Genomic DNA, 23204 nt, shown 5'->3' on the forward strand with positions numbered 1-23204 from the left:
ATGGGAAGAATGAGGCAGGGTGGCTCAATGCTAGGTTTGCTAATTTCCCACTTTATTGTTAATCAGAGCAATTGAAAGTCCCCATCATCGCTTCATCTGACAAGTGCAGGCCCAGGAGACAGCCTTACCTTAGTGAAAGAGAGGGGTAGGGGCAGTGACAACTGGACTCCCAAATGCAAGGGGAGGAACAAAATGAGTGTTGCCACACCTTCACTAGGGGGAGGGGGGAGGCAGGAGCAAATATCACATCTGTGATGTGGCAAAGCAACAGACTGTCAGAGGGGGGTGTTCTGAGACATCCCTCTGAATCAGAGCCCCAGGGATACTAAACGCTAAGTGAACCTATATTCATAGTATTTGGGGGTAAAAAACCATTGAACACATCTATAGAAAATGGCTATATTTGTAAAACAGAGATTACAGTATAAAGCTGTACCATCTGTGGTGCTTTTTATGTTTACAAAGCTTTGTTTTAAAAAATGAATTAGAAAAAAATATATAGGACTAGATTCTCACAGCTTTTAACCCCGAATTATCATAAGCATAATATGTCATGTTTGGAAAAATTTACCCAATAAAGTTACTTTACCAAAAAAAAACCCTCTTACCTAACCCTGTCATTTATTTTAGGAGTCTTGATTGCTATCTTATTAAAATTGTAAATGTTGATTTTACTTTTCGGCAAATAATTGTTCTATAAGATTAAGAGTAAAATCTTTTGTCCATATTGTATAAACAGAACACCCTGTGCCTTTTATAACATTCTCATAACACACTGTTGCTGACTATGACACAATACCCTTTTTAATAACTGGATTCATCTGCCTTGGTAATTAATAAATGCACTGTTTAGTTGTCAGACACTTTTGGAATTAACTTTTCAGAAGAAAGGTTGAGACTGAGCAGTGAAATTTCTTCAACGACATAAAAGCATATGAAGAAATACATGAGAGAGTTCCAGAATGTTTAAGGTTCCCTCAACACAAACATTGAAGATACTATAGTCTTTGTCAGACCACAAAACAGTGAACCGTTCTGTCCTAAAAGCAATATTCACTTTGATAAGATTTTTTTTTTTAAGTTCTATTTCTAATGTTAAGTATTTATAGCACTATTTCAACTGAGATACATATGAGAGTGGGTCATTATTAAAAAAAATAAAATGGTATAATTTCATTGTTTATTTAAAACACAATCATAATAAATACAAATGAATAGTGCGTGATTTTAGACCACCACATGTAATCAAATATTCTCTGGGTATATTGTATCAATTTATTTTCCCAAAGTGCAAATTATTTGAACTAATATCTTAATACAAAAATAGAAATAACATATAAACAAATTGTAAAAAATAAAACAAATCACATATGACAATAATTATTCGTAATAAATTATTCCAGGGAAATGACAACTGTTGTTTGTTTTTTTTCAATTTCAGGCTAAGATGACATTTTTTGGAAGGTGGCTTGTCTGATTGTCACAGCCACAGACTCTTGCTGAGAAAACGCTATTAACACTTTTTTTTTTTTTTCCTTTTCATAAAAAAGCAGTTACCATTAAGAGCTCTTGCGATACAAAACAAAAATTAGTTTGCTGACTTACACATAATGGAAAACATTCAACATTGACAATGACAAAGGGGTCAGGGAAACACATTAAACAGTGCGGTATGGCTGAATGGAACACATTTTAAAACCTAGTGCACAAAATATAAATCAGTCTGTCTTTCTCTCTCTCTTGCACAACAAAAAACAAAATAGCGTGTCAAAAGTCAGTCAGTTTCACTATGAACTGCTAATTTACTCTGTTCCCCTTGGTAGGAACTGCTACAGAGGTTCATACAAATCAAAGCTGTCACCACTGTAAACAGTTAATAAACATCCATGAGCGGCTACATTGTGAGCTGTTACAGGTTGTTCTCTGAGGTGTAAGAAGTAATAGGAAAACAGTTGATTTGCCAAAAGAATAAAAATCGAATAGTAGCAAGCCTAGCTGTAGGTGTAAAAAGTTGTCAGGATGTTAACAGGGAAAAGCAATGACAGGTACGTTGCCTAAACAGTTGTAGCAACACGTGGGGACGTATAACACTATATTTTTCAGAACCCTGCTACTTACTCTTTAAAATGCTGCATCCCTCATTTTTGCGTCAACAAATGAAACATGTGCAACAATAAAAGTTAAATGTACATTCAAAGAAAACTTAAACTTGTGAATAGTGGGTTAGTTTGCTAACATAGATGGGTTACTTTGACAGTTTAGAGGTGCACCCAAGGTGGTAACAGCAATAGAAGTTTTAGTCACAGGGGTCTAATGAAATGAAATATCCTGATCCTATTGAATGACTGATATGATATGACAAAATGATTGTTCTCTTGACTTCCGACTTTTAGTTTAGAGTTAACCAATTTTATCCTGGAGCAAACAGGATCCTTTATTACATAACCTATTTTATTCTGCTAACGAGTGACCTTCAGCTGTTTCACCTTACTAAAAGATGACGTCAGAACTATGACAGTTGTATCCTGGATTAATAAACATCTCAAAAGCTAGTTAGTGGTAGGTCAGGACTCTTGCCTCTAATTCAAAGCTGTTCTTTATTGGCTATGCTGATTGTAACACCAGTGCCTAAACAATCTCATGCATTTATTATATAAACAACTATAAAAGAGATAATAGAATAATTTGGATTGAAATACAGATTAATCCACTTTATGCCATGAATTATAGAGCAGTGTTTTAATACTGTACATTTAGTCATTCTTTACATTTAAACAAATGCATATCGTTTACTACAGGACAAATACATTGAATTGTCAACTGATGAGAGCTAGCGTTGCACTTGGTGGTTTTTTTGTGAATAAGATGGTAAAAAAGAAAAAATTGGTGACGATGGTGTTTTGTAACTGAACTGTAGCATTTGACAGGCTGCACAAAACGTCAATTTATCAGCCGAGATGATTATTGGTTGTTAGTTGCGGTGGAAATTAATTCTATCATGTGGTTACTAGCATGGCTGGGCTTTACTATGGGCTTTAAAATGGGTTCATCTGTAATTGCTTATTACACAAGTCCATTACATCTAAATCTACCTCAAAGAAACAAATAAGTTTACAATATAAGTTCAAAATGCTTTAATACCCTGACAAGAATATTACAATTATAACAAGCAAATATTTACAAATAAAAATAAAATCATTATATGAATAATCAAAAGTTAAAAACATGCAACATATTTTTATCAAAAACATAATAAATAAAAAGAAGAAAATATGTGCACCAAAGAGTACCGAGTTCAAATTCAATTCTAAGTCTCTAAACTGAAGAAAATTGGGAGGACATGGTCTGCCTGTCCACACTTTCGATAGCCTTTTGTCAGCTTTTGAGCGAGGACAGTATTGTGGCAGTCTGTTTTCATTCACGGTCGCTTTATTTGCTGTCAACAGTCTGCTCCGCCTCTCTTTCTCTGCACTGCCCTGCATCTGCTCCCTTTCCTTGTACACATGACAAAAAGGGAAGTAGCAGCTACTCTGCTAATTAAATGTTGCTTCAATGTTAGTTAACAGGTGGTGCCCCCAGCTGCCTAAGCTGCATGGGCAGATAGAGTCCTATCATCACAACCTCTCCTGTGCCTGTTGATTAATTATGGAAAGCCATGTGTTAGTAAGTGGTTACTAAGGGCTGAGAATAGGGTTACCCTCGTGTGAAAACACCAAGTAGAAACTTTCTGGGTCACAGACAAAGCAATAAGGCTCACCTGAGCCCGACATTTTATTGATCTAATATACATAAACAGAACTGTATCTAGATTGTGTTGCCTCTGTGAGTTGCAATTGAATCCTGGCACTGTACAGGGCATTGGTGCACATTACTTCATAGTTATTTGAGCCATATTGGTTGTCATTCAATGGCAACTGGGGCTCCGTGCTCAGTGGGGCCTCCAAAAATTATATATATATATTTTTTTTTATTTACATGATAATTTTGTGAGTAAAATAATAATTGCAAGCTTTCTATTGACCTGATTAACAGCAAATCTGGCAATTGGAACATGAAAAAAAAATCAAACGGTATTTTGAAGCTGTAACCACCTATCAATCGCTCAAAAAGTCAATGTGTGGTTAATGCTATGTGTCACGAAGACAGACCTCTTTGAAGTATTAACCTAACATGGGTGCCTTCAGGGATATAGGGGTGGGAATAAGTGATGCGCATTCAAGTTTGACTGGCCTGTCTCTGCGCCACAGACTTGCTGCTCTATCCTCTGCACCAGTGTATCAGAAGCAGCAGAGAGAGCGGGGCCCAACGCACCGAGCAATTCTGAAAGTACCAGAGCGGTTTGGTTTTTTTAATGTTGTAGAACATAATTAGGGATCAACAATCACACATTAGTCAAAGCGATATACATTGAATCTATAAATTATAACACTTAATTAGGTAATAAGTATAAATGGCAGTATGTCAGACAGGTCAACATTTCATATTTGGCTCATTTATAAAATGCTTAAAATAAACAATGAAAAATATATTTTGACTTCAGTTAAAATATTTTGTTATGTCTAATCTTATTACACAAATTGAGGAGGAAAACAAGTAGCAATTTTGCTACTGTGTCTTTGTAACCTCCAAATAAATCTTAGTAAAAATAATATAGAATTTATAGTGTTGTACTTATTAAGAGACAAATTAATTTACTTTAACATGACTCAGTGATTTGCTATTTTAACAATGCAGCACAGGTTCACTTTTTCATTTTAATTTTGATGTTATTTTAATCATTCTATTGAAATTCAAAGTTAGTTCAGATGGACATCCAGTTAATTAATGATATGATTTGTACGCATTAAAAGGCTTTTTATTTAACGTTTTTGTTTCAGATATCTTTAAGTTAGCTTACAACTGACAGCGTGATAACACACTTTGAAACTTTATAAGGCTTGGTGAACCATTGGGTGATGGCGATGGGGGCCCCTAGCCAACATGATGTACCAGGGCCCCAAATTTCTTTCGACAGGCCTGGCTGTAGGGACTGAGAGGAGCATTGGAACTCTTCACTTGAAAGCAGAGCTGGTCGCAAGCGTATAGATATTTGAATGCTTTTACTTGTGCCAACCATTCAACTTTTCACTCCCATTATAAAACATTCATGCAAACAGGGTTCCACACACATTGTTTTTCAAACTAAACACAAACTACAAATCGTCCACTCACATTTCTCTTTACAAAAGCACTTTAATAGGATTTATCATAGCGTAATAGGGTCAGCAGGTTATCGTCTTCACAAAATATAGGGTCTGTTGCTCACATGTCTCTTTTTCCTTCTAATATCTAACCCCGCTCAAAATACACACTTGCAGGAGACCATGTCATTTTGTCAAGAGGACGACCTACTAAATTTATTATCTTAATATTATAACTAATCATGCCACTTTCTACCCCATTTCCGCTGCTTTTTAGAGGAAATGCAACCCAACTGCTAGGCCTATTCAAAACAATCTATGCAAGGGTATTAACCCCATGTACCCCAGTACTTTAACTTGTATTTTTGTGTTTTATTTTTCACTCAGGGTTCCTATAACTATTCCCAAGATTGTAGGATGATTAAGCAAATAATGGGTTTCTGCTCCAGTTGTGACTTGTTGCTACACATTGCAAAGACTTTTCTGTCCTCTGCACTGCTACATTTTCTTACAATTTAGCTCAGGATTTTACTTGACACTGAGTTGAGCTACACTGAAATAAAAAACCTCACTCAGAACTAATTAGAACCAAGAAGATAAGTTAGCTGACCTCTGTGTCTGAAATTCCTTATAATTATGTTACATTGCTTATAATGCAGTATAATTACTCATCACTTAAAGGCTTACTTTTTTTGCTACTGACAGAATAATAAGAGATTTGTAAGTGAATTGAGAAATGTTTTTTAATGGGATTATAAAGACTAAAGTGGATTGAGATAGCTACCAAAGGTGCAGTTAATGACTGAAGTCCATGTACATTTCTGTATCTTATTTTGATAATACAATTGTAAAACTATCATGAAACATGAAAAGAAACACAGCTTGAAATATTTCAAATTCTAAAACTAAAGGTATGTAGTAATACAAATATGTTGACTATGTCTTTCTCAATGTCTTCAATTGACATTCAGAAAAACAACTTACTAATTTAAACATTTTACAAGTTTAATTAAATATTACTAAATAATCCACGATTGAGTGATTTATAGATATAGATCGGTGTTTTCAACCCTTTTTTGAAACTGTACCCCTTCTGTCTGGAGGTTTCAGCTCAAGTACCCCGTTACAACTTTCGCTCTACTGAATGGCACAACAAATGTAATAAAATAGACAATAATCTGATTAAGACATTTCTTTTCCTCCCCATTTATTTAATAAACAATTTGTCACAACAGTTTGGGTTTAGGACAGAATAACAAACAATAGGCTTAATTCTTAAAACTTTTAATTACAAGTATTTGGTTGCACAGAATTAAAAGACAAGTATTTAGTAATCTCTTTGGAAACAGTCATATTCCCTTTCTATTTGGCAAAGTTAGTATAAATAATACAAAATAGTGCGCATTGTAAATGTTTTTACGTTAACGTTTACTACCCATCTCCGCATAATTATGTGCCATTTAAAATGTTTACCTCAAGATAAAACTATAATAACTACAAACAATGATAAACGTTTTTATTAAAGCCAACATAAAAATTATCCAAAGGGATTTGATATAACTTTCTGTTGCTTTGCATTTTCTGTAATCTTGAGCTTTCTTCCTTTGATTTGCAAGTAAGCATTGTATCCATTTCATCAAACACCAAAAACCAGATGCTATTGCTGTTACTAAAATGCAGCTGCGCCTAATAAATAAAACAAAAACTGTCATATAATAATTAGTATTCAAAACAAGTTGAAAACAGCAAAGTTCATGAGCAGGACAGAGCGCTCTCCATAGGCAGAATAACCAGACGCCTACTTCACCCACCCTAATGGCAGTCCTGTCCACTCAATCGAAATCATGCATGCATAAGTACACTGTTCCGCAGATTTCTGTATCCCTATAGAATTCTGTATTCCCGCATGATTCTATACCTGAGCAGATGCAGTTTTTCCTGTGCCCAAGTCCTGCTGTTCTCAAGCACTGCCATTGAGTTCTGCTGCAGTTTGCAACAAATATTGAAAACAGGACCAAACTAATTACACCGTGTAACACATTTTTTTTTTTTTTTTGGTTCCTGGGTAGTAAGTGTTATTTCCTAATTGCTTATGCCTCAAAAGTATAGAAAATGGCTATTATTCCCCACAAACTTTGCTTTTGTGACCAGGACAGTGATATTTTGAAATTTACCTATTTCCAATGAGAAAACGGGCGAATTTGTGTCTTTTCGTTCACATAAAGTCAGAAAAAAACATCATATGAATCCAAATTAACATGTATTTATACTAAAGTGATACAAAAATGACTACAAAAGATTTAGAAGTGAGTAGTTTTTCGAGATTTACATTTATACTGTAAATCACTTTCACGAATCAGCCCCCAAATGTAGTCTCCCATCAGAATTCTATGGGGATACAGAAATCTGCATAACGTCGGACATGATATATTCTGGGTTTTTTAAAATTTTATCTGCAGTTCGTTTTGAGCTGTAAACAAAAATGTAATATTGATGCACAGTGGTTTAGAGATACTATATAATACTGTTAAAAAATATAATTTCATTTTTATTTTTGCATTTCTGAGTCGTCCTGCGTACCCCCTATGACCCTTAGAAGTACCCCCGGTTGAAAACCCCTGATATAGATGATAGAAATATTGCCATTTCTATAGAAACGCATTGCTTCTAAGTGAAACCTCATACACAATAATATCAGGTAAGTACATGCCACTCTTTTAGCTGTTTGTTCTTGGCTTTCCGGTAAATTATCTTCATCAATCTTATTTCCACAATGGAAATGGAAAACTGTAGTAGAGAAAAGCACTTCATGAAAAAATGTTTTTATAATTATTTATATATATATATATATATATGTTGAAAAACACATTTAAGGTCTGTACTCTAATACACTGTATTAATGTTGCAGAGATGGGGGTGGGTAGGGGGGTTGTAATCCTTTTATCTACTCTAGCTACTGTTGCATGTGCCTCACTACAAATGAGTTTGTTATACTGTCAACAAGCTAACCTCTTCCAAAATGCAATGGAATACACTTACAATAGAACCATCTAATTTATAGTCCACACCCCGGTCTAACTTCCATTTTGATTATTCTTTTTACTATTCTTATAGAACACTGGTAATGGGGTTTTAATCAAGCCTCTGATTAGAACAGCACATAAAGGGAAGTCATTTCTGCAAACGAGGAAGAAAAACTGGCAGGAAAGCATATAAAATAACATGCCAGATGAGTAGCCCACAAGAAACAATGCTATGAATAATGGGTGTTTAATTATGCAGAACCTCAAACAAATGGCTAAGGCTGCAGCTTTAGAACTTGGCTATGATTGTGTGCCAATCTGATATGTGTATGGCAGAAGCTGTTGTGGATTTGGAGGCCTGTTAATACTGCATTGTTAATGTTAATTCAGGGTGCCAACCAATAGCAGCCACTTAGCAGGCAGCATCTGTGGGTCTTCCTGAAGTAAGATAGATGATTACCATCTAAAAGGGTACTGTCATTGCATATCTTGTGTTTTTACACAGTATATGAAAAACATCTTTTGAAAGGCTTATGTAGTGGACGGTTTATAATAGGTTTATAATAGTGCTTAAGCATGGCCTTGCACGTATTTCTATGGGGGCATTTTTCTGAATTTCTAAAAGCTTGAAATACTGCCTGTGCTTTATTAATTTGAAAAGAAAATAACAGCTATGAAGCCTAAGTCTAATGTAATACAGTACTGAAAACTACAAACATACAAAGACCTATTAATAAATCTTATTTTAATGGTTAAGGCGGCAGTGATGCTGCAGTAGACATCCTTAACACATGCTATTCAATGGTGGAGCTAATCACCACTGTTGTTTAAATTGTTAAATCAGGACCTTCCAGAGTTTACAGAATTTTACAGCATGGAATACACCAAAGAGACTCATGAACTGTTAGATTAGTTTAGTTTGATTTTCATAACCTTGGTAAACAAAAACAGTACAGGAGGTATTCAAGTTTAATGCACCCTATTATTTCATGAAACCGGACTCAAAAACATTTTAGATTTATAGTGTAGCATAACAATTACCATTGAGATACATGACAAAACTGTAGGTTTTATCCGGATATACTATGGAATATTAGAAAATGATTCAGTACCATCAGTCAATCAGCTTCCAGCTCTAGCAGGCTTCTATCAGACAGTAGCTGCCCACTGGAATGTTAGTTCACAGCTACTGGATAGCAAATACTAAACAAAGACACAAGTGGTCCAAATGTATTTCATACATTTCATACATTTGGACGAAAGCAACCAGTCTAGTACTCACAACTGCCGAATCAGCCAATCACAACCTGTCAGCTTGACTGGAGCTCAGACAGCATCTTTAAACAACAACAAACCAAGACACGAACAATACCGTAATATTGCTCCATTCAGATATCTGGCTCTTTCCAGATAAACTGTAAGCAACTCTGATAAGTAAAAAGTTATTTGTTTAATATATATTTTTTTCTATTATTATGTATGTGATCCTTTTATGAACATTTTCAGAAGTATTTTTCAAAAACTTTTGTCATTAAAAGTTCAAGGTAAATGTTGTTTTAAAGTGTTTGATTTTAAACTTTCGTTAGCGCCCTCGCCTTTGGCTTGAGACGCTTAACTCCAGTAGCGGTCAACTACCACATGGTAGATCCTTCATCGACAGGCACTATCATTTAAATAGAAGGACAAAAATCTCTAAGGATCACAGAGCAGCCAGATAAAGCTCTCCACTGCAACAATGCTGATTTTCTGTCCCCAAAATACACCATTCATGTCAAGCAGGGCATCAACATTGTTGCAGGAGGGAGCATGAATTGGACACACAGTAATGTTTTGGAGAAAAAATCTCTTTCTTCTGGGGAATGTTCCCAAATATATATATATTTTTTTAAGTTAGTAGTCACCAATTAATTTTACCCCGTTTTTCTCCCAATTTAAAATGTCCAATTGTATTTAGGCTCAGCTCACCGCTACCACCCCTGCGCTGACTCTGGAGTGGCGAAGACAAACACATGCTGTCCTCCGAAGCGTGTGCCATCAGCCGACTGCTTCTTTTCACTCTGGGCAGCTTATAGTCAAGCCCGCAGGCACCCGGCCAGTCTACAGGGGTCGCTGGTGCACAGTGAACCAAGGACACCCTGGCTGACCAGGCCCCCCTCTGCATTGGCAGTAAATTGATAATATTTGGGGTTCCATCTCACCTGTGAGACGGATTGCTCAATAAAAATATTTTGCATGTATAACAATTGACGATGAAGCAATTATCTAATATTGAATAACCAATACATTTGAGTGGGGCAAAATAGGCTGATACCCAATAGTTCTGCATATAATTATCTCTCCCAACACTTATTTGATAGTACTGATTATTGTACTGATTATATATATATATATATATATATATATATATATATATATATATATATATATATATATATATATATATATATATATATCACACATACAGTTTTATCCTTTGTTCATTGTAATTGCTGAAATGAGCTGTGAACGAATGCTGAAAGCACTGTCTAAATGTTCAAGAACATCATCTCATATCTCAAGCTGATGGTTCATACTACTGGCTTTAATAAAATTTAAGTCAAATGAAAGCTGATGGTCCATTAGATCATGAAAATTGTTTTCAATGTAATGTTCCGTAATGTGTGATTTACGACATCTCAGGACACACATGGCAGCAACATGAAATCAGTGTCCGATAGGCAGAAAAGAACTGTGGACAGTATGACATCCGCACAGAAAGAAATGCAAGCATTTGGAAGGGGCTTGGTGCTAAGTAGCACAAGCAGAACTAACTCAGCTTTGGGAGTTGAGTGACCTTTTAGTCTTGGATAGTACACAAAGACAATGATCCCAAAAGTGACCATCACAATAGCAGATGCTAAGGGATTACTACCAGGATGATGGCTTTGTGAATAGCAGAAATACATGCTAATGATATACCAAACACTCACATGGTACCTCCTCCTCAGAATTCAGTTCTACCATGTGGAAACAGTAGGATGTCAACTACGGAAAACTGATTAAACTTGCTTAATTTGTGTCAGAAAGAGGATTATGCATATTAGAGCGTCCATACCTTACCTCCGCTTTACAAATTGTGCCGTGCTAATTACCATAATGAAGGTTAGGGGTAAACCGGGGAGCTTTGATATATGTAAAAATTGTCTGTGTGAAAAGAAATCAAAAGAGTGCTGAGGCTTTTTAAAACCATTTGGACTAAACAGACTACTGAACACCCCCTTGGGTTACTGTGGCAGAAGAATGGGCAGTACAGGGGGAATAATGTGTATCTTCTCCAGAGCAGCTAACAGGATAGAAGTAGTGTTCCACTTAACACAGATACAATTACAAAATGTGTGTAGGATAGTCATTCATCGGTTAAGTAAAGGACCACCAATGTTAGAGGCACCCCACACACATATACAGTACCTGCACTATGGTGACTGCTTCACATAATTTAATTTCCATCACACTGTAATAAATCCAGTAAATCACTTCAACTCTAGGTTGGATCTATACATTACCATGAATGCAAGGTACACATTCTATTAAGGTTCAGTGCCTCTTTTATTTATGTAATACAAAACAATGATTAAAATAATTCCACTGGCTTTTCATTATACAGTACCGTAGACACCTTTATTCCTACAGATATAGTTCCCTTGTTAGTAAGAGTCTGAATCTGAATGTAAAAATATAGACTTTTTCTACTTTCAAAATATTCAGTTGTTTTAAGATTACAGCTTAAAAGAAAATATTCTGTTTTTCACAATTGAGCTTACACTATTCAGTATACAATTATACATATTAAAACTTAAGGTAACTGGATATTTTTGGAGTCCCTGGATTCTACATAAATATGCTGTTTAAATGATAAATGATAGTATTTTAATACAACAATGAAAACTTGCATTTGTTATCATGGAACACCAGAATGCACATTTTCTATTTACAGCGGCACTGAAAAAGATTCTCTGCTTACAATAAATTGTGCAAGCTGACTACACTTTAACTTGCCAAAATTAAAATCAATACTATATGAACGAATTGAGCACTGTCCAAGGTCATATTCACATGGAAAATCAATCAAAACAACGTTTAATGCAAAGGTCGGATGAATGAAATACCCTTTTTGTTAGTACTGCTTTTGGCACTAACCTATATTGTATAGCATATAGGTCCAGTAACTAGTCAGTTTGCTTTCAATTTATTTTAGGTTAAGCACAGTGCAGGGACAATACCTAGTTTCAGCATGCCTAAGGTAGTTTCTAAATTGATTTATCTCTGCACAGTCTGAGGCCTATTGAGTGAACTACTCCCAAGTCTACCAGCTAATTTCATACCAGCTAATTTCATTTTTTTTTTCTTCTTACCATAAATGCCTAGAGGAATAGTTCCTATTTCTTATGCCTGTTTTTCTTTCCAATGTATCACAAGTGACATGATAATGAGCATTTTTCATATTGCCTGCAGTTCAAGAAAATACGTATGTAGAACTCAGTGATGCAAGATTAAATATTCAAATTATCTCTTTTTTGGAAGACAATTACCTGATAATAGATTAGTAAATTCATAGGTTTTGACAGAATTGTATTTTATTGTATATAAAAACAGATAAACATCATTTTCTCAGCCTTAAATTAATGTCTGATTTATATTTCCCAATGTAATCATTCACACACCTGTAGGTAACTGGTGAAAGTTACTGATTTCAATGGTAATGCATAACACTCTGCTCTGCCTGCACTAGAAGACTGGCTCTACCTCCTCCACGCTCCCCTGCCTCCAGAGCCCACTCCTTCTCCACCCTCGCCCTGCAGTGGTGGAACGACCTTCCTACGCATGTCAGGACTGCCCAGTCTCTGACCACCTTCCGGCGCCTCCTCAAGACACACCTCTTCAGACAACACCTGTAAAATGCAACTCTTCCCTTCTGGACAATATAGCACTCTGCCTTTAATGCACTTTAACTTGCACTTATCTGCTCCCTATTTTACTGTATTTAATCCTGCACTTAACCCAATCTGTAGTATTTTGTATTTCACTTCCACTCATATCTAACCCTGATGTAACTATCAACACTGTTATCTGCTCTTGAACTGCACCGATATCAAATTGTACTGTGTTTTGTATTTGCTCTTATTAGGACTGAAGTCATTGTATTTTGTATCTTGCTCTTAATTGTACTGTAATTCTTGATATGTATTTTTTGTATACAACTATAAGTCGCCCTGGGTAAGGGCATCTGCTAAGAAATAAATAATAATAATAATAATAATAATAATAATAATAATAATAATTACAATTTTTATTTGCTGTACTAACTTTAAATGGATAGATTGAATGTATGTGAGGAAGCAGACTTAGTCTGTACTGACAGACAATGTTCAGTGGGTGTGTACAGAATGGAGATTTTCTTTCATCAAGCAGAAAAAGATAAAATACATGAATACTGTATTTTGGTATTTTTCGGCAGATTGATTTAGAACAGCGCTTAAACATGAACGATAACTTTCAAGTTCCTTTCCCAGAGATTAAGGACCTCCTATTGACCAATGAGGTTAAAGGGAATCTCTGATCCATTGTTTAATATACGATATACACCAAATTGATACACTATATAGTTCAATAAAGATCTATATTATGCATCTTAATTGTTAATATACCATATTCACAAAGCCGTGTTCACAAAGCTGACTTAAGTCTAAGACTGGGTATAAGTCATCATTTTGGACTTAAGTCTTATTCAACGAGTCTAAATGGAATTGTAGTCTTAACTTAAGACTACCCTGGAGGAGGCTGAAGTCCTAATTTGCTTTTGACCACAGCTATTGGCTCGACAGATAATACTGTGCAATTTATTTGAAGATCACCCAGATGTAGAACATTTTTTGTAGACATGGAAAAGTTTGGATACCGTTTGGGAGACAGTCAATTGAAACGCTAATACAGCTTTTAAATACAGATCTTTCTCCCTCAACCAACAGAAGCAATGCAATTCCACCTTTGTTGCCAGTAAAAAGGTACATTACTATCTTTACAGTTACTCAAACTTATTTAAATAAATGAAATTGTCAATTTTAGAGCATTTTCTTTGAAACAAAACAGTACAAATTGTTAACTATAAAAACTAAAATGTTTGCAGTACAAGACTGTACAATTAAAAAGAAAAGGTACCAAGTTGTTTAATGCAGCAAGCTAACACAGCACGAAAACATTGTATTCAATAAAAATAAACAGTATTGTAAATGAAAGGACACATAGTTAAACTGCACATAAATGTGCTTCTATGCAGAATATCACTTTATTTATCATCTTAAAATATGATTATAACAATGCGTTATTAATAGAAAATATTAATTCCTATTTTACAATATATTAGTTTGACATTACTGTATATATTTACAGTACATTTTCTGATACGATTATATAGCCTCCCAGTAATGGAGCCAAACTGACAATTTTCCCTCAGGCAGTGAGCAGCTTTCTTATGAGCGGGAGATCGTACAGATGCGTTGCACGAGGACAGAAACATGGTCTAAGTTAAGACACCAGAAAATCGCTTTGTGAATTGGACTTAAGACTCGATCATAGCATAGTCTGCAAAACTAAAGACACTTTAGATATTAATCTAAAGAAACATTCAGACTAAGGGTCAAATTCAATTAACTGTTAGCTGTGAAAAAGCATGCTAGAAAAATATACACTTACAGTTTTGTGTTAAGACATCAAATAATAATGTCCCCACATCCACTTAGTATATTGCATAGAATTATATTTTCCCAAATGTTGTTTCCCTACTAAAAGTTAACTGAATTGTCCCCTAAGATGTTTCCTTAGTTTTCCACAGATTTTATGAACTTCACAAAAAAGAACAGTGGGTACAACACGTCATCAGCCAGTAAGGCTTAGCTAGGTTTTTCATACTGTTGGTTTCACAAACCCCAGAAACACATAAGGGTTTACTTTAATGGCCTTGAGGAGTGTAACTATATTTAGTGATGTTAATGAGGGGGTGTGGCAAAGTGGTTAATAGTGTGCAGGTGCAGGTGATTAAAGAACAGACAGACAATTATAATCCAGATGCAAAGGTTTGTTTTAGTTGTTTTTGTCCAGTGCCTGACGGCGAAACAAACAGTAAATAATAATGCTGGTAAGTAATACAGGGGTGTGTATTACTTACATTTATAATTCCCCAAGATGGTCCCGAAATAATAGTCCCGTTAGTGTATCCCCACATCAAACACAAAACACATACACAAGTGCCTTTAGTGCGTGAATTAGTGATTGTGGTACAAGTTACTGTGAAACAAGTGAAGTGCTGTTCCGGGTTTGTGCTGGCCTCTGGCGACAGCTCTGGAACGTGTTAGCTGTGTAGTGATACAAGTAACAAATAGACAGAACAAAACAAAACACTCAGCACAAGTCCTTCCGGGTCACTTTACAATAACCAAAAAACGAAGGAACAGATGACCTCGCTTCAACTCCTATTTATACCGTCACTCATGACCCCTTGCTAAACGATTGCAGCCGCTCCTCCACTCTGCGGCTGCCAAATCATTTCCCTTCCGGGTCAATGAGTTAGTGTACCGAAGCTCCGTCTCTTTTCTACATGACCGACTTCCTTTTAACTCTCGGAACGAAGTGTCAGGCCAAGTAGTCCAGGATACTCTGTTCCCGTTACTTAGCGCCCTCACAGGTCGGGAGGGAGATTTACCACCAAGAATCAGTGTCTTTCTGTCACAGGGGGTCAATTAATTACTCATGGGTGAAAATACCATTAGGAATAATATAAAGGGCAGATGTATTTATTTTCACCACTGTTTTGATATTTAAAACAGACACCGTGGTTTCATTAATATTTTAACACTTTTAGGTTCACAATAGATTATGTAAAATGTATTAATACAGTATTATAAAACATAAAACTCTAACCTGTAGTCAAATATTTACAAATGCCGTCATTAATACTGTCAAGTTTGTCATTTATAGGGTTGCATTTAATTTATGAAAAGTACAATTATTCAATATTTGATTTAAATTGTACTAATACTTGCAAGGGCTAAAAATATTCATACAGTAATACAATTTATGAGTTGACATTTCAAAAAAAAATTCACATAGCAAGATTTATGGTTTTGTTATTAAACCAGTACTTTTTTAAAAGTTACAGTTTTGGCATGTTTTGATTAGTTTCTCAGCTGAGGCACGACAATTTCATTTTATGGCTCCTTTGTGGTTGTTAATCTCTTCGATAAGGAACCAAAGCACTTTGTTAGGGTGGGCTCTCAACTGCTTTCCAGATGTACTTTATGGTATCGTGCAGGCTTCCAGCTGTGCATATGACATAACCAATTATGTGGAAATAATAACAAAAGAAACCCACACATTTATGAGTCCTTCTTTAAAGCTGCTCTTGCAAACTTGAAAACATGTACTTTACGAAAAGCATGGAATGGCACTATGCTAATCTGAAACTTCTTCTGACACTGGGTCATTAGTACACTGACAAATATGTGAGCCATAGGCAGTGTCAGAAGACCTCACTGTGGTTAACGACTGGAATCACTGTCGTGATCATGAAAGGTGCTGGAGCACTGGTGACTAACATCATCTATTCACAGAGACATCACAACAAGTGAGAATGTAAGCTTCCCCAAATCGTCCTTGACCAGTTGCAAGTTTGCTGAATTGTGAAGTGAATTGTGTGATTTGGACCAAGATCTACTGAGCTCTAAACTGAGACCTTCAAACTAATTTCCCTTGTTGTTAGTCAGATTCAAAGACAGACATAAAAGGCCAATGCATTAAACAACTGCACCACTTTCTGGATAAAATGCAACACTGTACATGTGTATAGTGCTTTTAAACCTTTCATCAATGACCCAAGGCACATGGAGAGTACAATCTTCTTCTTCTTCTTCTTCTTTGGTAAACAATTTGTTAATAATCTTGGAATTTCTCTACATTACATACTTTTAATACTGTAACATTTTGGTAAAGAAAACAACAAAGACATTGACATTGTGTAATGCAATGGGTTTTTACAACTCATTCTTGAAGGCTAAGCCAGTTGTACATAATTGCAGAGGATTTTATCATGTATATCTTGCCAGTGAAGCAATGTGCCATGAATAAATCACATAATTGCTTAAATGCCCCACAGGCATTTGATTCCAAATAAATATGGCTCTGCATGTTGCCTTGTTAATTGTACAAACATCATGTTTCCCCTTTTAAGTTAATTTATTATGTATGTTTTTGCTTTTAATTAATTTTTGTTTGTGTATAACATACATTCATATTTATTCATTTGGTAGGTCAAACTAAATTCAACCCTTCCCATTATACTATTTTTGTTCTGGTGCCTACAGGCTTAGCCACTAGTACACTAGGAAATTAAAATGTAATAAATGACGCACTGGGCATCTTAATGTATCCATCATTTATTTGTTGTTTGTTAATATTTTTTTAACCGCATAAAAACAATTTTATTTCTATTGATGAAATCTATACAGAAATGTATTGGCGTGTTTGACCTGCAAGATACATTTTAAGATTTTGCCTTCCATGTGAGGTCAAAATCAACAACATTATAAAATACATGTATGTTAGGGTTAGAATATTTGGTTTAAGGCTTGAATTAACACGCAGTCCAGGTCTTTGTGCCCATCATGTGTTTAATTTTTAAATTGAACCCATTAAACCCCAAAGTACTAAATTATAACCATTAAACCTGCCCTTCGAAGAATTACTCCTGTGTTGCCTACCTGCATATGACCAGTCTGCTGATACCCTACTCACACAGACGAGTTATGATAGCTCAGAACATGCATTTTGGTCTGTGTGAATTGCCTATGCCGTCACAGAGCCGTCATATTTTATGCCGTCCCTGACCCACCTCGAGAGCACTGAACGGTCTTAACTGCCTGTGTGAAATGCTATGCCGGCACTGAAGTGCTATAGTGGGTGTGGATTGAAAGTATACATCCCACATGACTGTATGTATACCGGACGTGTTGGGTCTTTTTGTCGTCGCTGTTACACGCTTTCATTTTTTTCAAATACAATGGCTGATCAAGAACAAGGTAGTAATTGGAGTCCAGAAGAAGTTAAGGAATTGTAACTTTACGGGCTGACAAGAAGGTGAATTGACAAGAAGGGACAGTGCGTGATGCTGTAATTTATGGCCGAATTGCTGACATGATGTGTGAGCGTGGATACAACAGTTGCAATGAAAACGATTTGTTGACTGACAGGTTTAAAATTAATGGTCCCTTTGGCTGTGTGAAAGAGTTATGACAGTATTTTATATTTATATATTTGCGCAATTTCATGCTGTGTGAATGGGCATTTTAAATTTTGAAACATCTGAGATAGCGTAGTAGCCGCTTTTGTGTGTGAAAGGGGTATTAGATGAACAATTTTGGATTGAACTCTTATAATTTATTTCTTAGCAGCCACATCAAGCCACATGAAACTCACAAGCTCTCTACGTTTATTGTTTTATGTCTTTCGATTTCACTCGAGCTAAAAAAAACAAAAAAACAACAACAAGCATTGCTGTATGACCACTGTTTTGGAACCAGAGCTGCACTCAGGTGATGACCAGGGCCAGACGGAGTACGCGCCTGTGGATTTTTGACAAAAATGCGCGGAATTAACTCAAGACTGCAGAAAATGGAAAAAAGTCGAATTCCCGCAGAATTCAATGTATTCAAATGATGTGCAAAATAAAGCATTACGTACAGTGTCACACTACAGAAGTAACACAAGTACTAGCATAATCACACACTACACAGACCCAAAAACAGTAAAGATTCATGTAAACTAACTACTAACTCATGGTGATGTACATTACACTGTCCATGGCATTGGCAGAGTTCGTTGCTATGACAGTTGCATTTCCGGTCACACAATCAGCGCACAATAATTTGATTTGAAATACAGTATTGATAGCTACCAGTATTGAGTTATTAAAAATGAGACAAATGCTAAAATCAGACAAAAACAGGAAGCAAAACACTAATGATGCCAGGAAAAAAATACGTTTCAACCAAAATTAGTGCACGGGATCATGCTCAACAATTTCCGGGTGATTTCCATGAAGACGGGATTTGCTTTTTAGTACATTCTGTCAGCACTCAATCGATTACCTTCAGAAGCAAACAGTGTTTGAACATGTGAAATCTCAGAGGCACATCAACAGAAAAGCAAAACAAATCAAGCATATTATTATTATTATTATTATTATTATTATTATTATTATTATTATTATTATTATTATTATTACTACAACTATATTTGTTTCTGTTTTGCACTGTAGACATGGATAACAAATATTGTCTTCAAGTTTTGTGAACTAGCCAATAGCAGCATTAATATTAGTATTAAGAGAACACGAAATTATGGATCAGCTAATGTCAAGTTTCATTTGTTTAAAGATTCCTCCAAGTAGCTACGTTTCAAATAGTATACATTTATTATTTCAGGCATACACTGTATGAATCACATTAGTATAGTTACTGTATGCAAACATTGAATGATATTTGGTTGGGGGTTAAGTTGAGTTCTCTATTATAATAAATTAAATATTAAATACATTGTTTACATTTAGTTAAACACTGAAAGCTTATTTTAGCTGATAGTTTCAACCAAATTTTAAATAAACATAATGAAATGCTGTCTTAATAAATATTGTAGTATCAGAGTGTGGGGAAATTATTGTTATTATTATTATTATTATTATTATTATTATTATTATTATTATTATTATTACCCTAAAATGTGACATGTGCTGGTAATAAAAAAAATGCAGTTTCTTATAATCTTATAAGATTTCAACATTATGGATAAATGCACATTTTTGTTAATAAACAGCAAATATGTACATTGCAGTATGTTTCATATTATTTTTATTCATAAAACAAAATAACCTTTTACATAAAATCAAATATGTTAATTTCCGCAGATTTTCCGCAGAATTTAGGTAAATTGATCCGCAGAATTTTAAAAAAATTCCCAGCAGATTCCGTCTGGGCCTGGTGATGACTGTATTTAAACCTTTTGTATTATCAGTCATAGATGTCAAGAAACAGTCAACCTTTATTCCAGCGTTCAAGTGCTAGTAACCTGAGCATGAGAAAATGGTAGGTGGCTGCATCAAAACGCAATATTGAATGTTAAATGGCACATGATAGTAAAGAAACAATGGACATGAGAATGGCATAACATTCCTTAGAGTCCTGGTTTATACATCCACTTCTATTTAAATGAGGTGCGAGAAAATTTAAAAAATAACCATAAAAGTGTATATTCTCTAAGGGTTATAGCACTTTTAAAAGCTTCAGTAAGTTTCAAACAAAAATTGAGTTTATCCAGCAAAATTTATGGGCATACCCCAGCAGTTAAATCATTTGTTTGCCTAAGTAATTTGTTCCATTCTGGGTTAAGAGGAATATAAGCCCAATGTGTTTGGAAAAACGGGGGTCAGCCTTACACTTACAATTTGCAGGTTTACAGGTTATGTGAAAGTAGCTCTGTATAAAAAAAGGGGGAGGGGCTGTTGGATAGAGGTAAGGAGAATGTCGATGACTGTTGGTTTTGGCCTACAAAATGTTTGAAAAAGAAACATTCTATAAGGAAGTGGAGTTAATGAAATGGCTCTATTTAATCAGCACAGAATAAACAGTGTAAAAAAGGTGTGTTGCTGTGTTCTGACCACAGACCTGACACTGATGAATAGTTCAGTATTTTTTAATCTGAAATCTAAAGTTTATCTTAGTGCTGGACTTGATGAACTGTTGTTTTTAAGACATCTTATGTGAAACATAATAGAAGATCTTTCAGCAGCTAGGCAGTGTGTCTAGAGAAAATCATTTTTAATGCATTTTGTTTACCCTTACTTATTTATGATGTTTTCATTCATTGTGAGTTGTGTTGTTCCAGTATGGAGAATTACCCTATTAATGTTACTAGCTCACTTTTGCTATCTTACCCTGGTTTGAGCCCATCACATTAACCATGGAGAGGTAAGAAATTGATGTGGCAAGTATTGCTTTGTCTTGCGAGTTTCAGTTGTAAACTTCCCTGTACAGGTGATGTATAATACTTCATCAGTTTTTTGGATTCTGTGATATCTGAATTATGACTGGTGCTACCTACATGTATATATCATTTGTCACTCACTTTACTGTAGCCATTTAGCACGTTTTAGACACTCATTTAGCAACATTCTGTGTGTTTCTTAACAAAGAATAAAAACATCAGTGAAGCTATGGAACCGCATATGGAATAAGTGTTCCCCTTCAATACGAAGATGACCACCAACACCATACTTTTGGGATATGCCTGCTTGTCAGGTATTCACTGAGCATTTTATATCAAAGCTGCCGATAGGCCCCTCCGTGGTGTGACGTCCTCAGTCCCGCCTCCTTAGGTAATAAATAGTCACTGCGCGGAGACAGCATGCTCTTTTGCCTGCTCACGACCAGGTAGGTAAGGTGAGTATAACCTTTTTTCCAGTTGTATGATTTACTCTTTAAGAGCTCTCTGCGCGCTGCTGTTGAATCGAGGACTTTGGACTACCTCGGCACGCCCACTCGCTGTGTGCGGCCTAGTGCCCCTACAGGCTGTTAATTACTATTGTTTTTCTATTACAGCTGTCTGTGTGTACTACTGCCTTGCAGTTTTAAAAAAAACAAAAAACAGAACCATGTGCTTCCTCCATTAGGCCTGGTATTACCTGGTCCTACTGTTGAGCAGATTCAAACCACTCACCCAAAAAGCGGTGTGTAGGTCCAAAAATATATCATAGTTATTAAAAAAAGTCTCTCTCTCTCTCTCTTCTGTTTTTTTTTCTCCCATCTGTAGGCTGTGCCACCCCACTGCAAGCTACGCGCTGCACCGGTCGTGTGCTATACGCGATGCAGACAACATCTGAGACTGCTCCACTCCACTGTAAGCTTCACGCTGCACTGATTGTGTGACTGCACTGCAACTGTCTGTAGGCTACGCTCCACACCGTTGCAAGCTACGCACTGTTCCTGGTTGTGTGACTGCAAGTAGCCCAGACAAAGACACACAGCTCAGTACCTTGGTGCTTAAGCCCTCGGTAGTTGGTGCTCGGTGCTTCGATGCCCCAGTGTCTCGGCCTAGACGCCCATAGTACCCTTGGGTCCTTGGTGCTTCGGCACCCTCAGTGCACTAGAGCCTCGATGCCTCGGTGCCCTCGGTGTTCAAGTACCCTGGAGCTCCATAGCCTCGGTGCTTTGGCATCCTCGGTGCCTTGAGGACTATACGCCTTGGCGCTTCAACGCGTTCAAGGCTTTTAAGCCTCAGCACTACGATGCCTTTGAGGTTTTAAGCCCTGTGCATCGTCGCCCTTGGTGACACGGTGCTCCATAGCCTCGGTACCGCGGTGCTTTGACACCCCCGGTGCCTTGAGGACTCAGCGCTTCGGTGCATCGACGCCCTTGATGCTAAGCTGCTCTTTGTATATCAATGCACTTGATCCCCTCGAGGGTTTCGGTGCCCCTGTGCCCTATAGCCTCGACGTCTTGGTGCTTTAGCTCCATCTACTCTCTAAACGTTCCGTGACTCGGTGCTTCGCTGGTGGCACGTTGAAATGACCAGCTTTCACCCTTGCACGTCCTGCGGAGGGAAGCTTCCCCCACAGGACAAGCATCTCCTCTGTGCCAGATGCTTGGGCATGCAACACGCCTCTGCTGCCATGACAGACAAGGCGTTCTGCGCAATATGCGCAAATTATAGGGTGAAGAGAGCTAATACATGGAGCCCTCAGCAAGGACGGGGAAATGCCTGGCGTGGAGCCCCAGCGCACCAGCGATCAGGGAGACAATTTCAACAGAATCACCCCAGGCAGCCTCCGAGACAGTCTACCCCCCAACCTCAGCAGCCCCAGCAGGGGCCCTGAAGGCTTGCGGCCTCAGATCCACTTGTTCGCATAACACCAGCTGCAATA

At 36.5% G+C, this 23204-nt stretch overlaps 1 protein-coding gene across 4 annotated transcripts in view; it reads right to left on the minus strand.

The window, feature by feature from the left end:
- The window catches only part of LOC117406858 (roundabout homolog 1-like), a 409265-nt gene that overhangs the window by 237299 nt on the left and 148762 nt on the right, over nucleotides 1-23204 (minus strand). The window lies entirely within an intron of this gene.

The sequence above is a fragment of the Acipenser ruthenus genome, chromosome 8, assembly GCF_902713425.1.
Source record: "Acipenser ruthenus chromosome 8, fAciRut3.2 maternal haplotype, whole genome shotgun sequence".
In the NCBI taxonomy this organism is placed as follows: Eukaryota; Metazoa; Chordata; class Actinopteri; order Acipenseriformes; family Acipenseridae; genus Acipenser; species Acipenser ruthenus.